The sequence below is a fragment of the Piliocolobus tephrosceles genome, chromosome 14, assembly GCF_002776525.5.
Source record: "Piliocolobus tephrosceles isolate RC106 chromosome 14, ASM277652v3, whole genome shotgun sequence".
Classification (NCBI taxonomy): Eukaryota; Metazoa; Chordata; class Mammalia; order Primates; family Cercopithecidae; genus Piliocolobus; species Piliocolobus tephrosceles.
In genome coordinates, this window is record NC_045447.1 from 87522681 (window position 1) to 87543019 (window position 20339).

The window sequence follows — 20339 nt, forward strand, 5'->3', positions numbered from 1 at the left end:
TGGAGTTTTTTTTTTTTTTTTTTGTCCATATCCTATGTTTTTTTTTTTTTTTTATTTCTTTAAGTTGGTATTTACCTTTCTCTGGTGCTTTTTGAGTAGTTTAATAGATCTTCTGAATTCTTTTTCTGAAAATTCAGGGAGTTCTTCTTGGTTTGAATCCATTGCTGGTGAGCTAGTGTGATCTTTTCTATGTGTTATATAACCTTGTTTTGTCATATTACCATAATTGCTTTTCTGGTTCCTTCTCAGGTGGGTAGAGTATGTCAGAGAGAAGATCTGGGGCTCAAGGATTATTGTTCAGATTCTTTTGTCACATGGGGTACGCTCTTTTTGTAATGCTCTCCCCCTTCCCCTAGGGATGGAGTTTCCTAAAATCTGAACTGCAGTGATCGTTATTTCTCTTCTGGGTCTAGCCACTCAGTCAGGCTAAAGGACTTCTGGTTGGTACTGGGGAGTGTCTGCAAAGAGTCCTGTGATGTGATGTTTCTTCAGGTCTCTCAGCCATGGATACCAGTACCTGCTCCAGTTGAGGTAGCAGGGGAGTGAAGTGGACTCTGTGGAGGTCCTTGGCTTTATGTTTGCTTAGTGAGCTAGTTTTGTGTTGGTTGGCCTCCAGCCAGGAGGTAGTGCTTTCAAGAGAACATCAGTTGTGGTAATGCAGAGAGGACACAAGCTTGCCATAGGATCACCTGGATAAGTATTCTGGTTTCTCAGGCAGTGGCCAGTGCCATAGAGCTCCCAAGAGATTATGTCCTTTATTTCCAGCTACCAGGGTGAGTAGAGAAAGACCATCAGATGGGGGCAGGGTTAGGCATGTTTGAGCTCAGACTCTCCTTTGGTGGGGCTTGCTGTGGATGCCGTGGGGGATGGGGGTGTAGTTCTGAGGCCAAGGGAGTTACGTTCCCAGGGGACTCATGGTTGCTTCTGCTGCTTCATACAGGTCACCAGGAGAGTGGGGAAAAGCCACCAATTACAGGCGTCACCCACCTTCCATGCAGCCCAGAAGGCCAGTCTCACTGCCATCATGTCCCCCCAGCAGTACCTAGTTTATTTCCAGGCAGCCAGTGAGCAGGGCTGAAAATTTGCCCCAAGATACAAGGCTCCCCTCTGAGAAAGCAAGCAGGGCTTTCAGGTTTCATGCCTCCCTGCCTGCTGCAGTTTCTGTGCTTGTATCTGCACTCCCGGTTTACCTCCTCCCCTGGATTCTGTCTAGAAAACTTCATGTTTGCTCGAAGTTGTTACAAACTTTAGCTGGAAGTTTTCTTCTCCCTGTGTTTTTTCCTCAATTTCACTGGCTGGAAGCCCTCCCCAAGGACTGCTGTGAGACAAAGTCAGGAATGGCTTCCCTGGGGACTGTGAGTGCCCACAGGGCTCTTCCTGTGCTTCCTCTACCCGCATAGTTCACTTGGCTCTCTACATTTATCTCAGCTCCAGGCAAGGCCAAATCCTTCTCTTGTGATCTGGATATTCAGGTTCCCCAGTGAGGATGTGTGCTTGGGGGTGAACATTCCCCCTCACACTTTGCACACTCACTGGTTTTCAGAGGTCTCATAGAGCCTGCAGTGGCAAGCTGCTTCCTTCAGTGATTCTCTTGGCTTTTCTGACATGTTCCTGTGGTAGTTCTTGGAACAAAAGTTCACGATGTGAATCCCCATATGCTACTCTGTCCATCCCAGGGAGAACTATAAGTTAGTCCCACTTCCTATCCACCATTTTTCCAGAGAAGTTTCTAGTGGCCATTCTTGCACTGCTAGAAAGAAATACCTTTTATCAGATAATTTATAAAGAAAAGAGGTTTAATTGGCTCGCAGTTCTGCATGCTATGCAGGAAGCAGAGCGGTATCTGCTTCTGGGGAAGTTTCAGGAAGCTTCCAATCATCATGGAAGGCAGAGGGGGAGTAGGCCTGTCACATGGGGAGCAACAGAGACAGCAAGATGCCATAGACTTTTAAACAGTCAGACCTCATGATAAGTTACCACTATCGCAAGAACAGCACCAAAAGGATGGTGGTAAACTATTCATGAGAAATCCACACCAATGATTTCATCATTTCCCACCACTCCCAGCCTCCAATACTGGAGATTAAAATTCAGCATGAGATTTGAGTGAGAGCACATAGCCAAACTATATCACCCCATCCCTAAGAAAAAATTCTTAAAAATAAAATAAAGTAAGATTCTTTAATAAGTCTATTTGACGCTGGATTGTTTTGCTTACTTATGATTATATATAGTTCTAAATGAAAAACAAAATTCAACAAATATTTTTTTTAAAGTACATATAAATCTTTTCCAAAAAGCTAAGGTGTATACTTTCCTTCTTTCCTTACATTTTTTTTTTTTTTTTTTTTGAGAGAGCGTTTTACTCCATCACCCAGGCTAGATAACAGTGCAAGATCACAGCTCACTGCAGCCTTGACGTCCCAAGCTCAGGTGATCCTCAGCCTTCCTGGTATCTGGGATGATAGAAGTGTGCCACAATGCCTTGATAATTTTTGGAGTTTTTTTTTTTTTTTTTTTTTTGAGATGGAATTTCACCATGTTGCCCAGGCTGGTCTCAAATTCCTGGACTCAAGCAATCCACCCTTCTTGGCTGCCCTGAGTGCTGGAATTACAGGCGTGAGCCACTGCACCCAGCACATTTACATGTTTTTGTAGTTAATTTTTGAAAATTTTACTTTTCTGGACAACATATTTTGGCTCATTTGCTAAAGTAATAACATTTCTCAACAGAATATTTTACAGAATCTATGCCAATTAAATGCCATTTTGGTCTGAGTTGTAGTATATAAAGTCATTTCTTTAGTCTGACATGATTAATTTCACATTTACTAATTATCCTTTCCTCTTTCTGCATCCTCCATCTGCATCTTTCTTGCTACATCTTCCTATCTCCGTGTCTCTCTTATCACCCTCTTTTATAGCACAACATACACACATATTTTTATGGCATTTGAAAACTAAGTTAAAGTTCTATGTTAATATTATTATATATTATAAAAAGGGGTTTCTTTGTTAAAAAAGTATCAAAACTGATTAACACTAATAGATTCTATTCATAAAAATATCACTTCTGTGTTGGAAGGTGGATTAATTTTTTTTTATTGCTGCATAACAAATTGTCTCAAACTTAGCAGCTGATAGCATTATCTCCTAGTTTCCATGGGTCAGGAGGCAAGGTACAGCTTAGCTTGGTCATCATCTCAGGGTCTCACAAGGTTGCAGTCAAAATGAGAGCCAACATGTATGCTCATCTGAAGGCTCAACTGAGGAAGAATGAACTTCCTCCCTCATTTGGGTTATTAGTAGAAGGTATGATGATGCAATTTAGGGCCCTGTCATTACTGGTTGCCATATGGGGGCCACTCTCGGGTCCCAGAATTGCCCATGATTAATAGACTCCACTGAAATTACTTGTTATGTGGGCCTCTTCAACATAACCATAAATTCATTAAGCCCACAAGGGAAGACTTTGTTTCTAGTCTGCTATGACAGGATCTTATAAAATACAAGGCAATCACAGGAGTGACATGCTATCACCTTTCCCATATTCTATCAGTCAGAATTAAGATACAAGTCTCTCCCACGCTCAAGGGGAGTTTATCAGCCAATGTTTTCCAGAGACAATAGAACATACACAAGATTTACCTTAAGGATTAGCTCAAAAAACAGTGTGGGTTTCTAAACCTGAAACCCATAGGTAGTTTGGTGAGCTGGAAACTCAGGCAGAAGTTGAAGCTTCAGTCTTGAAGTAGAATTTTTTTCTTCTCTGAGACATCTCAGCTTTTTGTTCTCAACACATTCAGCTGATTGAACAAAACCAACTCATGTTGTCCACAGTAATCTCCTTTACTCAAAGTCAACTAATTATAAACGTTAGCCATATCTACAAAATACCTTTATAGCAATATCTAGATTGATGTTTGGTTAAGTAGTAGGGCACTATAGCCTAGACACATAAATCTAATCATCACAGGGAGGGAATTACAAAAATCAGTGAACACTGGGACATGGAAAATCACTGGGATCTCCTTGGAGCCTTTTCACCAAGGAAGGTATTTCTTTTTTTTATTTATTTTTAACTTTTTTGGGTGGTTGTCTCTAATATTTATTTGTCTGGTTATAAAAGTAATACGTGAGGGGCATTGGATTTGGGGAGAATGTTTTGAACCCTAGCTGTCACATGCCATCTGCAGGATCTAGACCGGTGACTTTTCAGAACTGACATTTCCTCATCTGGTAGGCAGGCTGGTGAGCCCTGTCTTGCTCACTCCACATATGGCAGTGCATATGAAATGAGATCACAGAGGGGAAGCACTTGGCAATCTGGAAGGTGCTGACAAATGGAAGGGGTTAATGTCACCACCCTCAACTGAGGTAGTACCAAGGTCCAAGCTCCTGCCCCTCCCCCTCCCCTCGCCCCTAAATACACACACCAATGGAGGGCCACTTGCAGCCTTGGTTTGATGGAGTTGGGGGAGAGGCCACACACATCTTCCACAAGCCTGGCCAGATGGGACCTTACTGGGGCCCTTTCAGAATCCGGAGTCGACTGTTGCCAGCTGTGTGAGGATGTCCTCCAACTCGTTTCCTCTGGGAAACGCTCAGAGAAGGATCGGATGAGGTCAGCAGCTGAGGCCTCCTATTCCAGAAGCTGCACGTCTGAGCCTTCAAGGCGAATATTGGGCTGAACGATGAGCTTCCGAGATTCCTTACGCAGCAGCACCATGTCCCTGAGGGTGAGGAAGCCCTCGGGGGGGCACATCAGTGACAGCCGCATACCTCTCGTACAGGACCCATCCTCCAGCTGCATTCCCTGTGGACTTCAGCACCTGAAGTCTCTGCAGGAAGCGCTCTAGGGCAGGCTTGCCCACCGACTGGATTTTGCTGCGGTCGAGACGGACCCGGGCATCCGGGCACCCGTTGGAGCCTGCGGTGGGAGTGATGGTACCAAGTCCCTCGCCAGCCTCCAGTAAGACTCTCAGGATCACAGTCCGGGCCTGCATACGGGCCTGCCGCCAGTTGGAGGCCTCACGTGTGTAGAACTCCAGAGCGAGCAGCCCAGCCCGAACCATGTTGAGCCAGTACAGGCACATCACCTCCTCCACATCAGCGCCCTCAAAGCCAAAGGTCTCCAGCACTTGCGGGTGGAGACAGAGGTAGAGGCCCACGCTCTCAGCCCGGCACTCTTTGTAGCTGGAGGCAATGGTGCTGAACTTGCAATCCCAGGTCTTCCCGCTCCATACCAGCTCTGAATCTGCTCTCCCATCTCTGGGTTGATCACTGTCTCCTGGTCAAAGCTGAATGCTCCTTTTTCATCCTGCACGAAGAGCTTGCCGCTGCCATAGCCCAGTAGCTCATGCAGGTCCAACTGCACATCGAAGGAGGGCCCCTTCCAGAGGATGTACAGGTCCTTGTTATTCTCCTCCAGAATGGTGAGCTTCTCCCACTGCTGGCGCAGGCCACAGCCAGCACTTTCCCCAGAGACACGTTCTTAAAGCCTTCCTTCTGCCTCAGGTCACTGTAGTTGAGATGTTGATGCCGGCAGGGATGCCAGAGCCAGCGAAGGTGAGAACATCCAGGGAGGTGAAGTCGGGGATGAGGAACTTGTCTTTCTCAAAGGCTGGGGGCCAGGGCAACTCCTTCAGCAGCTGCTCTGCCCTCACCACCAGCCGCTCAAACTTGGCACTCATGGCCTTATTCACCACAGCTACGAAGCCTTCAAATTCTCCTCGGGAACCAAAGGAGTCACGGTAGCTCTGGATGAACCCGATACAACTCTCCACGATGGGGCCTTCGTCCTGGATCCAGAAGCGGGAGCCCCTCTTGTGGGCCTCTGTGGAGTCCTGGGTGAAGCTCTCTATGTTCTGGGCCAGCATCTACTCCTGGTGGCTGTTGGCTGCATACGCCTTGGCTTGCTCCAGCTGCTCCACCACCTTCTGGAGGATGGGCACGTAGTTCCCCCGGGTCACCTGGAAAGGACTTTCCGGAATTTGTAGCTCTTCAGCTTGGAAGTCACGTCGGAGTCCAGGGAGGGCTCTGTGGCGAGCACGGAAGCCAGCCGCACCTTGTAGCGGGGCTTCACTTCTCTGTCGACTCTTTGAAGAGCCGGGTGTTGTAGGCACTGAGGTTCTGTGAGTCCAGAAAGTCCTGGGCCAGTTTGCCATCTTCCATGGTACGATTCCCATAGAAATAGGTGGTGATTCCCTGATAGGGAAGAGAGGGGACATGGGAAAGAGGAGTTGCCGAGGTCAGGGCTGCAGGGACGTCATCCTCCCAGCTTAATTTTTTTTTTTTTAAATCAGATAAGTAATGTATAGATAATAATGTCCACTGATGGACAACGTTTTTACTTCTTTTAAATAATGAACTGGTAATTCTGAGGATAAACAAGAAATCCATGAGTAAGCTCTTTTTATTATTATTATTTTAACAAACAGATCTCGAACCAGAATGTTAGAAGTAGTCTACCTCCACACCACCATCTCTCATACCAATGAGCAAAAGCACAAAAGTAACTGAAAAAAGTTGTTTCATGTGACATCTATTTCCCAAAGAATTTTTTCTTTCTATTTTCTTTCCATATATTTTTTTTACTTCTGAGAATAATTTGGGTGTGTTTACATTTGTGTGTATAGGAGAGTGTGCTTATAACAGAAAGGGAACTTACATGGTGGCAGGTGAAATAATTTGCAACGGTGTATCGGCCTGAAGTCAAAGTCAGTGAGGAAACCCTCAAATCCTTGGTCTTAGTGCAATGTCGGAGCCTATAGCTCAAGGTCACAAAATATGAGTAAGGCTCCAAGATCACAGAAAAAGTTTTCCTTAGATTAATGGCAGGGCTGTGCCAAAGATGACTGAAGGGGCACCCTCTGGCATGCTCATTTATCAGGGATTTACTTGTTGGCTAATGATAGCAATAACAGTTTGTATCTGACAGACACAACTGGATATGTGCAGTGAGAAACTATATTTGAACACAAATTATACTGGATCTATATAATTTCCTCTTCTATTGCTTGACCTGCCATCAGAGTCTCTCTCAGTGAAGTTTATGCGTTCATCTTTTAAAGAAAAAACAATTGTTTCTGAAAAAAATGGTTACACAATTGAAAACTGTATCAAATTAACTGTTTTAATTCTTCTACATTCTTTAGAATATACTTTCATATGTATATGCAATTTCTAGTTTGCTATAATCATAGCAGAGACACTATAATTAATTTTTTCATTTAAATTCTTACTGTAAACACTGTGTTCTGAATTTCCTCATAATATTGTTCTATGTTTCTGCTGATAACAAAAATTTCATTTGAAATATATGAAATACTGATAAACTAAATAAATTTGCTTTTGCTTATAATCTCATCACCATGCTATAATTACTATTAGCAATATTTTTATATGATCTTTTTTTGACGAATACATATATACTCAAGTATATTCACATATATATATGTGTATGTCCATACATATGCAATGATATTTTATTGGGTTTTTCCTTTTCTTTTTTGCTTAATGCTGTATTGTGAAAGTAGTTATGTCATTAATTTTTCTCTTGAAGTATTACTTTAAATGACTGCAGATTACTTTATTGCATAGTTTTATTTACAACCAACAACCTGATGTTGAATATTTAATTTTTTTCAATTTTTTAGCATATTGAAGAGTATCGTGATGAAGATTTTATTGTACCTCTGTTCTTAATCCTGAAAATAAATTCTTGATAATAATATTTCCTGGTCAAAGCATATGTACATTTGATAATTTAATTATGTGTATTGCAATTTCAAGGATCATCACTAAAACAAAAGGAATAAAATACATAAATTCTGCATAAGAAAAGGAAAATGAGATGATTAAAATAATCAGTCATAAAAATTAAAAAAACAAGAGAAAAGCAGGCTAGAATATGTATATCAACAAATACCAAAAGAGGCAGATGTAAGTCTAAATATATTAAAACTTACATTGAATATGAAAGGCCTAAATTCTCCAGTTAAATGACAATATTAGCAGGTTGAAAAAAAAAAACCTAAATATATGCTACTTATGTAAGTCATTTAAAATAGAATGGCTGAAAGTAAAAACAGAAAAATATATACCATGTAAACCCTAATAAAATAATGCTAGTGCAAATATTTTAATAAAAAAACTTTAAATTATAAAACTAGATACAAAAGGATTACTCTAATTATAAAAGGTTCCATATGTCACATAGCCATACAATTTTACCTGTGTATGCCACTTAATAGCATTGCCTAAAATACTTACAAAAGAACATAATTATACAAAATTATACTACCTTTCGCAGTAAATGTTAGGAGAGGCAACAACAACAAAATCAATAAAGACATTCATTGATCAACCTAAGTAACAAAATTGATCTAATGAAAGACCCAGATCCCCGTATTTAACATTTATAAATAGGCATTTTTTCAATATACACAGATTATTTAAAACTATTAATAATATAGTGGCCATAAAGGATATCTCCATTAATTTCAATGAACAGATTTCATTATAAAATATGTCCCCTGATCACAATTTAATTAAGCTAATAAAAAGAGATAACTAAAAATATCCCAGTATATTTGAGAATTAAGAAATAAATATTTTATTACTTTTAAAGAGCATCTTGTAATAGAATTGACTTTTTCCTCCTGTGGCATCACAGTTTTTTGTTTAGTACATATGTGGATTAATGTTATCACCATCATAGTGAAATACAAAACAGTTTAATCTCCCTCCAAACTTTCCCTGTTCCATCTCTCATAACTCCTGACAACCTCTGACTGCTTCTGAGTTCTTGCAGATTTGGCTTTTCAAGAATGACATATAAATGGAATCACATAGTATGTAACGTCTTGAGATTGACTTCTTTTATACAGTATAATGCTTTTAAGATTCATCCAAAGTCTTGTGTATTTCAAAAGCAGATTTCTTCGCCTTGCTGAATACTATTCTATTGTATGAATACACAAGCCACAATTTGTTTATCTGCCCTTGGAGGACATTTGGATTGTTTCTACTTTTTGGCAATTATGAATAGTGGACATTTATGTAGAGGTTATTTTGTAAACATAATTTTTCAACTCTTAGGGTAGATATCCAGAAGATGGATTGCTGGGTCATATGGTAATTATACATTTGCCAGTTTAGGAAACTACCAAACCTTTCCAGAAAGATTGTACCATTTTGCATTCCTGTCAGCCATGTTTTGAGAGCTACAATTTTTCTGCATCTTTGACAGCACTTTATATTTTTAGTTGTTTGTTTTGTTTTGTTTTGTTTTTTAAATGTAAGCCATTCTAATGGGTGTACAATGGAATATCATCATGGTTTCATTTTGCATTTATCTAATGACTATTAATGTTGAACCTCTTCTTTGTTAATCTTATTTCTTCTTTGCCAAAGTGGCTGCTCATATTTTTTGCTAATTTTTAAATTGGATTGCATATTTTCTTATTGTTGAGTTTTGAATATTCTTTATATACAGTGAATTTCAATTCTTGGTGCATAAGTAAAATAAAAATATTTTCTTTCATTCTATGCCTTGCCATTTAAATTTTTTATCAGAGTCTTTCACAGTGCAATAGTTTAGAAAAATTGGTGAAGTTCAATTGACCATTTTAATCTTTTATGAATTATGGTCTTGATTTTATGTCTAAGAACTCATCAACCAAACTCAAGGTCACATAGATATTCTCCCATGTCCCTTCCGAACACTTTACATTTTTGCAATTTACTTTTAGATTTTTGAATTAATTTCTTTTATATTTTTTGACATAATTTCTATATAAGGTGTAAAGTTTAGAGTGAGATTCATTTCTTTTGCTTATGGATGTCTATTATTCCAATACCATTCGTTGAAAAGCCTTTATTATTTATTCATTGAATGGCTTTTTTAACTTTGTCAGATTAATCAGTCACATTTGTGTGGCTTTTTCTTTAATCACTATTGTCTTTCTTTTATCTATATGTTTATGCCTTCACCAACACCACACTGTTAACCCCGAATATCTGAGAAAGATCTCAGTCAATTTATGAAGTTTATTTTGCCAAAGTTAAGGATTCACACTTGGGACACAGCCTCAGGAGATCCTGACAACATGTGTCCAAGGTGTTCTGAGCATAGCTTGGTTTTAAACCCTTTTTGTTAAACCTTTTTGTTAAACTCTCTAGCCAAAGAGTTTAACAGGAAATGAAAAACCATAACAAGACTTAAGGTTTAACATGTAATCCTTAAGACATGAGACATCAATCAATACATCTAAGATGAACGTTGTTTCAGTCCGGAAAGGTGGGACAACTTTAAGTGGGGAGGGGGGTTTCAAGTCATAGGTAGATAAGGGACAAACGGTTGCATTCTTTTGAGTTTCCAATTTGCCTTTCCAAAGTAGGCAATCAGATAAGCATTTATCTCAGTGAGCAGAGGGATGACTTGGAATAGAATTAAAGGCAGGTTTACCCTATGCAGTTCCCAGCTTGAACTTGACTTTGCCCTTTACCTTAGTGGTTTTGGGGCCCCAAGATTTATTTTCTTTTCATAACACTGACTTGATTACTGCAGATTTTTAGTAAGTCTTAAAATGGGCAGTATGATTCCTTCAACTTTATTCTTATCTTTCTGAATTCATTTAGCTATTCTAGTTCTTTTGCCTTTCCTTATAAATTTAGAATCAGCTTGTCTATATCTGAAAAAAATTTGCTTAAATTTTGATAGATATTACATTAAATCCATAAAACAATTTGAAAAGAATTAGTATCTTTAACAAATTGAGTCTCCAATCAATTAAAATGATAAAATGCTCCTTATATTTAGATATTCATTTGTTTCTTTCATAGGCATTTTGTAATTTTCAGCATCCAGATAGCATACATGTTTTGTGAGAAGTTTACACATTTTTTGGAGGTTATTGTATTTATATGAAATTGTGTGATATTTCATTTTCAAGTAATTTTTAGATTCTAATTTTACATAGGTAGTTCATAAAGATAAGATCGGTTTTCATGTATTGACCTTGTACTTGAGAACTAGCTAAACCGACTAGTTCTAGGAATTCATTTCTTTATAGATTCGTTGGGATTTTCTACATAGATAATCATGTTGTCTGTGGATGGGCAGTTTTCATTCTTTCTTTATTTTTTCCTAACAAGCATGCTTTTTATTTTTATTTTTTTTCTTTCTGGGCTTATTTACCTGGTTAACACAAGAAATACATTTTATAAACAAATGTATGTGGACTTTCAGTTCCAGGAAAAAATAGAGTGGATGAACTTTATTCTTTCTACTATGTCCAGCTAAAAACTAGGGACATGATATAGAAAACAAATATGAGAACACTCTGAAAGGTGAAGAAAAGAATGCAGATTATTGTAACGATTACTATTTTGGTGAATATATCCCAGACTACCTGCTGTAGCACATGGAAACCTGCAAACGTAAAAGGCTGCAAACAAAGCCCCAAGGAAAGTCTGTTCTCTCTAGCCAAAGGTCCAGGAAAAGAAAAAACGTAACAAGACAGAAAACTTTATATAGTAATTGCCCTGCTTTAACCAAATTCCATGGACTGCATCCCGAACTCCACTAGTAAAGGCCAAGTAGACAGCTCAGATTTTTATGTTTATCTCACAGTTAAGTAGTACCTACCTTCTTTCTTCAAGGTGACCATAAAAGGCAAAGAGGGAAGGGAGGATAGTCAACCCAGCCTGGAATTAAGAAGCTCCCCATCTCTTACACACATACACGCTGTGGTATCAATAAACACTGGGATCAGTAATGAAGTGCTTTTTCATTCCTTGATGGACAGTTCCTGTATCTTGATTGCAAGGGTGGTTACACTAATCAACATCTGGGATAAGAATGCATAGAAGTAATTTTACGAATTGTATCAACATCAGTTTTCTAGTTTTCATATGGTACTGGAGTTACCAATGTTATCATGGTTGCTTTACACTCTGAAATTTACATAAATTATCTCAACAAATACAAAAGAAGGGCCAGGCACAGTGGCTCACGCCTGTAATCCCAGCACTTTGGGAGGCCAAGGAGAGTGGATCACGAGGTCAAGAGATGGAGACCATCCTGGTCAACATGGTGAAACACTGTCTCCACTAAAAATACAAAAATACAAAACACTGTCTCCACTAAAAATTAGCTGGGTGTGGTGGTGGGTGCCTGTAGTCCCAGCTACTTGGGAGGCTGAGGCAGGAGAATCACTTGACCTCAGGAGTTTGAGGTTGCAGTGAGCCGAGATTGTGCCACTGTGCTCTAGCCTGGTGACAGAGCAAGACTCCATCTCAAAAAAAAAAAAAAAGAAAGAAAATAAAACAGACAAAAGAAACCCCATCCTTATGACCTTATCTAATCCTAATTACCTTCCAAAGGCTCCACCTCCAAATTCCATTTACATATGGATTTAGGGATTAAGTGTCCAACTTAAACCATAGAAACAATGTATATCTAGGAAGAGATGATAATAGATAATAGGAAATAATTTGAAGTGAATTATAATAAATGCTATTCAAAATTGTTTAGTGCAGGTAAAGCAATACAGAAAAGATAACCCATAGACTTAAATACATATGAAAGAAAAGTAGAATGGTTGATAAAAGTGAGCTCAGCATTTATCTTAATGCATTAGAAAAAGATGTGCAAAGTAAGTTCAAAAAACAGCTAAAGAAAGATGATAATAAAGATAACATAATAAAGCAATGAAATAAAATATATACACAGTAGAAAAAGATTAACAATGCCAAACATTGGTACTTCTAAACAAATATCAAAATTAAGAAAATTCTGGAGAGACTGGGAAAGATAAAGAAAGACAGAAAGAAAAAAAAGGAAGAGAGAAAGAGTGGAAATAAAAGCCACAAGAAAAATTTAACAATCAAATATTACTGTAGATATTACAGGTTTTGTATATATTTAACAGATAATAAAACATTGTCATAAAAAAGGTTTTACAAAACTTTTGAAGATTTGAATAAAATCAAAAACCTATAATTTACCAAATCTAACTCTAGAAAATTAGAAAACTTAAATAGTTCAAAAGCATTTAAAAATACATAATACAACAAGTACAGTAATATTTTAAGTGGTAGAAGGGTAGTCACTATAAGAATTTTCAACTTTGTATGCTTGAAATTTATAATAATTAAAATGTCAGCATAAAATTTTTGTACATAAGCACATACACAGATGTGCACACACACACCCTAAAGTCACTCTTTAGTGAAATCAACCAAGCATTAAGGAAAGCATATTTCCAATCTTACTATGAGTTTCATAGTTTTCCTAAGTTTTCCTCAACTAATGTTTATTCTACCTGCATATCCTTGATACAAAAACCTGTCAAAGATAACATTTGAAGAAATAACTAACTGTTGGCCAATTTTTTTTTATTCATGAGTTTCTGTGCATTTCTTTGAGCAATACAATAGTCAGCTAAATCTAAATTGTGTATTTGTACACGTGTGTGTACAAATTTAATTATGAAGATGAGTTCAACATTAAAAGATCAGCAAACATTTTCCACTGCTTTAATAGATTACCAGATAAAAATCATTGTATTAATAGGTGAAAAATAGTTAGAAAAAAATCACTTATCAATTCATAGTTTAAAAAATAATTAGTTAAAAATCAGAAGTAAAATTTACTTTCTTAGCCTAAAACAAAATGTATCTATAAACAAACAAACACACTATGTGGTAATCATCATACTTACTGGTGAAACATGCATTTTGTTTCATTATATGACATTGCTGTAAAGCAGTACAAATAAATGAATGGAAACACAACAACACAGCAACAAGACTAGAGTGTCTGCAATAATCATTTCTATTTAACATTTTATTGAATATTGAAGTTAGTCCAACAAAGAGAAAAAATGTGTAAATGATGAAAAAATATCCAAATGCCATTATCCACAGATGATACAGTTGCCATGTTAGAAATATTTAAAAATTTATGATAAATGAATTAAAATTAATAACAGTGTAACAAGGTTGATGGATACAAAATCAATATATAAATAAAGCAATTATTTTTCTATATACCCTTAGAAAACAGAATATTAAACTTAAAAGCTGTCACATCTACAATTGCATTAAAAGTGTCAACTATCTAAAAATAAACTCAACAACATGTGTGCAATATAATTATAGAATTTATTGTTCTACATTAAAGATAAGCTAAATAAATGAAACCTCATTGTATGAGGCAGTTCACACAGAATCAGCATTACTAGCAAACTTCTTAGAAATACAGATTTTTGGGGTCTCACTTCAGAGCTACTTAAACAGAAATTGTGAGGGCGGGGCCTAGCAATGAGTTAAGTCCTTCTGGTGATTCTTATATGCTAGAGTTTGAGAATTACTGATCTAGAGGTGTGAATGCTCTTGTGCATGATACAAGCAGCGTTGCTTGTCATCCCAAACTAAAAACCACGTAGAAGCCAGTCAACAGTAAATTGTAGCCCACAATGGTAGGCTATAAAGCAATGCAAATAAATGAAGGTGAACATACAACAATATGGATGAATCTTACAACATGTTATTAAGTAAATAAAGGAAAAAACAAAATGATATATTCCATTTGTTTCTATTTATATAAAGTACAGAAAGAGGAAAAATTAAGCTATCCCGTTTAGGAATGCACACATGGGTAGCAGAACCAAAAAAAAGCAAGGACATGAGTTCTTCTTACTTTTTCTTATATGTTATATTTAACAATAAAATTGTCTAAAATTAAAGTTAAGAGATATGGAAATTATATAAGGGAATTCTGACACGTACTGAAGAGACATTCTACAAGGAAAGAATAAAACAAATGGAGGAGGAACAATATTTAAAGAAATAGTAGATAATATGGTAGTATGACAGATGGAAGAAAGCAAACTGAGCCCTCATACTGAAACTAGTGCTGAGAACTCAACGGGATAAAAAGTCCCACCGATAGAAAAATAATAGTAAGAACTAAAATCAAGAAAAGTAGAAAATCCTATAATCTTCCAAAAAGAGGGGAAAAAAGGTAGCTACAAGTGGATAAGAATCAGATTGATATATCATATTTCTTATTGACAGCCCAGATGCACAAAGACAAGGGAACAATGTCCTCGGTGTTTTGAGGAAAAATGACTTTGAGTCTGGATATAACAAAAGTGTTATCCAAATCTGAATGAGAAATAAGATAGTGTCAGACATGCAAGGACACGGAATATTCGCTGCCCACAGACCTTCCCTTTTAGAATCATTACAGGATGTATGCCAGAGACAAGGAAGATGCCTGAAACAATTACTAAACTTAGACTTCCTCTTAAAAAGAAGAAGAAAAAAAAAAAACTCTCAAAAAAGATCAGAATAAATGAATGAATGAATGAATAATGCTCAGAGCTTAAGCCTTAACCATTAAGCTGCAAGCACTCTCAGAAGGATACATTTGTTTAAAATGGGGTTTCCAGTGAATTTTTGCAGAATTTGTTGTTGAACATTCTGTTCACTGCACTTATTTACCATGAGCTTTGTGTTCCTATCTGTACAGTTGGCTTCTGCATGTTTTTGGCTATGTTATTCTCTGATCGGATTATTGTCCCTCTATGTTTTCTACTTTATAATATTTCTCTAAATTTCTAATGTGCTGATATTGCTTTTATATTTTCCATTACTTTTCACGTATACTTACATTTTTATATCCTTTTCTGGGATTTTGAGAGAGAGAGAGAAAGTAGGTACATGTATCTCGTCCGTCATCTTAAGCACTATCCGAACTGAATGTAGTAAGTTTCTACAGAAGATTTTATTCAAAAAAAAATTATTCAGCTGCTAATCCAAACTTATTCAACGAAAATATAAGGAAAATGGAGGCCAGATTACTTAAACAGTTTGACTTGGTAGATGCAGTAAGCTGGGACAGAATCGATATCAAATTTTAGTTCTTCTCAATGACAAAATGTTTCCACTGGATCATGCTGAATATTTGATCAAATTATATTTACACAAAGTATTTATCAAAGTAAAAAATAACTATGAAAGAAATAAAGAATTCAATATTAGGAAAGCAAATGTTAGCCTTCTATAAATATGAAAACACTACTTTCCATAATTTTCTCAGCATGCAACTAGGTTCTGCCTCTGATTTGGATGCTGAGACATAATTATATGTAAAAAAAATCAAATTTTGAAAAAATATAGTTTGTCTATTTTGCTGAATCTCTTGAACATAAAACTAACTCCAACACAGTCCATTCTATAATTAATTTCTGCCTCTCATGGTTGATAGCGATTACAATTAGCATTCATTGGTCACTTTATGTTCCAGTAGAGACACAGTGTTAAGTGCTGCCAAGAGACTTGTAAACCATTTTACAGATGAAGAAACTGATGCCACTACAAGTTTAAAGAAAAATGAACAAGAGCACACAAATTTGGAGGCCTGCATTGTGAGCCATTAAGCTACATTTCCTTACATTCAGAGTTATCAGTGATGTGTTGATAAATGTTTAGCAAGAGGCAGCTAGAACTGGGGATAGGAGACATAAATTGTAGTTGATTTTTGTGTTGTAAATATGCCGACTGTGGTTTATTTTAAGACATCAATTGATGTCCATGCAAGAGATATTGGGAAGATTGGGCCGAAGCACACCATTATATAGGGTTTCCACTATGCAGGTAAAATAGACATTAATGACCAAAAGCACTAAGCAACAGTAAATGGTAGGAAAATAATTAAAAGTTATGAGTTCTGAGCATTTCTTTCCTGTGTTTTTAATGTTATTTAGTTGTAAGTTTCTAAAATTTAATTTTTAATAATATCTGTGTTTAGAAACAGGCTCCTCAAATTTCTGAAAATGTGGCAATCACCTCATATAATCTGGTATGAGTTGGCTTTAGTACACTACAGGAGTTAGTCATGAGTGTTTTTGCTCTACCTGTAGTTTGGGGATACAAAAAATACTCATAGCTATAAATTGGTTTTGCTTATTAAAATACCTGCAGAGTAGGCCAAGTGCGGGGGTTCATGTCTGCAATCCATGCCCTTTGGGAGGGAGGCCAAGTTGGAAGGCTTATTTGAGGCCAGGAGTTCAAGACCAGCCTGGGCAACATAACAAGACCCCTGTCTCTACAATAAATAAAAATGTTAACCAGGTGTGGTGGCAAGTGCCTGTGGTCCCAGCTACTCAGGAGGCTGAGGAATGATGATTGCTTGAGCCCAGGCTGCAGTGAGCTGATTGAGCCATTGCAATTGCACTCCAGCCTGGGAGACAGAGTAAGACCCTGTCAAAAAAAAAGAAAGAAGGAAGGAAGGAAGGAAGGTAGGAAGGAAGGAAGGAAGGAAAGAAAACTCTTGCACATCATATTGCATATTGCTTTATCATTTTGAAGAAGAGAAGATAGCTTTTTGTTTGTTTGCTTGTTTTTAGATATGGTGGATTACTTTGCTCATTTTTAAAGTCAGAACCGTAGCCCATTGTTGTACATAGGATAATGAAGTGAATTTATAATATTGAAGTGTTATGTATCATTACATATACCCATGCACTCACACATATATGAAAAGACCATTTATATCAATTGATCTACATGTGTGTATTTATATTTAGATATAGAAAAAATAAACTTAGGAGAATAAGTTAAATTTTAAAAAGTATTGCTATAAAAGGTAATATTAGAAAGTACTTGAAGACTTTGTATTTATGATACTGTATGTATCAGTGCTAACTAAAGGGTGAAATTTGATTCACTCGAAGTTAAATCCAACTCTGCATCCATGGAAAGTTTAGTGGTGGCAATAGACAAATAATGGTCTTTGGTTGAAGCTTCTGCTAAAAACATTTCTCTTTCAAACACAGAATTCAAGACAAGGTCATTGATTGTGTTCCATAAACAACCTGTTCTATTATGTATGGCTTCTGCATTTTTGCCTTGAGATGGTTTTCATTCACGCTAACACTTATCGTTCATCTGTCTGTAACTTCTATAGAATGCCTTATTTTACCATTGAACAGATCAAGATAAATGATGCTTTACTGGGAGGTAAATAAGACTCTTGAATTTTTCTTACACTGAAGTAATTATTATTTGGTCCAAAACTATTAAAAGTAAGTGACATTGTACTGTTAGAAAAGAACTTCAGCTTTAGCTCTAAATTCTACTGTTGCTGTGAGATGCTTATTTAATTTGGTTGCATACATATATTATCTCCACAAGTATATATGTTTCAAGGCTATCATGTAAGACTAATAGAATGTCTAATGCAATTGCTATACTTAAAAGTTAAAACAAATTTTAACTTGCTTTTTGGGTTTCCACGTTTTATCATAAAGGATAATAAATTATTTGTCCTTATATCTGATTTTGACATATTTTTCTATTATAGAAGGAGTAAAAAAACTAAACATTAAGTGGTTATCTCCATTTCACATTACATAACCTACAAGTTTGTTGCTGCAAGGAAAGAAATTTCAAGGAAATTGATTTGGGTTGTCAGATGGAAATACATGTCTGCAAAATATTAAGTTCTCCATCACCAGAGGTATTCAAGTATAACTTCCATGACTACATATTCATTTTATAGTAGAAGGGATGCACACATCAGATGAGTGGGGAACAAGGAATGGGGGAGATTAGTGATTTAAGTTACCTTTATAGTCTCTCTTACCTGTTTGATAACCTAAACTGTCTTTTCTCCCTTCTTTTATTCTGTAAAACAGCTTAATCATTCAGTATCCTTCTCTCATAAGAAAATGGTGTGATGCGTTTATCTGGCGATCATATATTTATAACATCTGCCTTAATTATATTAGATTGAGGTCTGAAACAAAAGAGCTTGATGTGGTGAAAAACCCACAGGATCTGCAATTGAAATACCTGAATTGTTGCCTCAACTATACCATTAGAAATACTATGATTCTGAGAAAGCTATCAGGCTTCAGGGTATTCTATACTAAGTAGGAGAGTACTGGTCTTTTGCTATCTAAGTTTGCTAGAAGCTCTAAAACTACATGATGCTAATACCGGCTCTCTATCTCAATTATCTCCAAAATGTGAGATGGGTTACACTTTCTCAGCTTCTGCCACTTACTATCAAAATTCGCATAAAGAAAAGTGTTCCCTGTGTGAACCTCATTTGCTGATTTTTAGATGGAAGTTAAAAATCTGTTTATTGATTTAGTACACCAGCCAATTTGAACACTAGAATCAGCTTCTTGGAAAATACTGCCAAGGAAAGCTGAAAACCAAGTATGTCCGGCTAATCTGTTTTACAAAGTATTAGAAATGTAGTTGTAAGGAAAATGTTTTGTGGATTGTGCTATCCATCTTTTCTATTTTGCTGATGTCACACTGAGGTGTCAATTAAAGATGATATGTGCAAATCATTTAAAGCCCTAAAGAGAAAAAGGAAAATGTTACCAAATATAAGGTTATGCCCAGGCAATTAAGGAAGCAATAACTGGAAATTATAAATGGCAGGCAAACCAAGCCTATGAGAAATAATACGGGCTTCAAATCTTAGAGACTCTTTTTTAAGTGGGCTACTTGGATCCCAGCCTTCATGCAGAACATGTCATTAACTGAACGATGTCTTTTAGAAACACAAGCATCAGATTCTTGGTGGGTGTCCTGCTATATTGTTTGGTATTGATAGAACTTGTTAGTCTACAAGTATCATTTTCAAAATGTCTTATTATAGAAAAAACACGAAATGTTTACTTATTTCAAGAATCAAGCATAGTATACAGGATATGTCAAAAATATAAATGTATACTTTAAATAGATAATCACGCACTCATATGTAACAATAACTTTCTAAGCTGTATTAGTGATGCTGAAACACAGTACCCAGACATATGTTTAAAGGAATAATATCAGAATATAAGTTCATGTTGTTTCAAAGCAAAACTTTGCCTAACTTCACATTATAAGAACCTCAAATATGTTAATATTGGTTTATTAGTTTTGCTGCCTCCAGATATGTTACATACGAAAAAGAGACACGGGTGAAAAATACTGGGTATACTATTTTCAGAGAGCCAGAGGAAATCAGAATCTAGGTGATTACTCCACCTCTACTGAGTTTTACATTGCCATCAGTCTCAGAATGTAGTCTTTGTCAGAGTAAAACCAGTTGGTCCTGACAATATCATGAGTTAGTTTGATTTTCTTGCTACTTGTCATTTCTGCCACAACAGTGTGATGTCTGAGGGGGTTTAGCATATTTAGAGTAGTGTAGAGGTTGGTATTGCCCATTGGTATAGTGGTGTGATGGTGGTGATGAACTGTAAACTTTGAAAGGAGAAGCAATTTGCCTTTATTGCAGTTTCACAGGCCAGTCAGAA

General features: G+C 36.7%; 1 pseudogene; it reads right to left on the bottom strand.

Annotated features, from left to right (window-relative positions):
• The window catches only part of LOC111543257, a 158703-nt pseudogene extending 141681 nt beyond the window's left edge, over positions 1-17022 (bottom strand).
• Positions 17023-20339: the final 3317 nt, after the last annotated feature.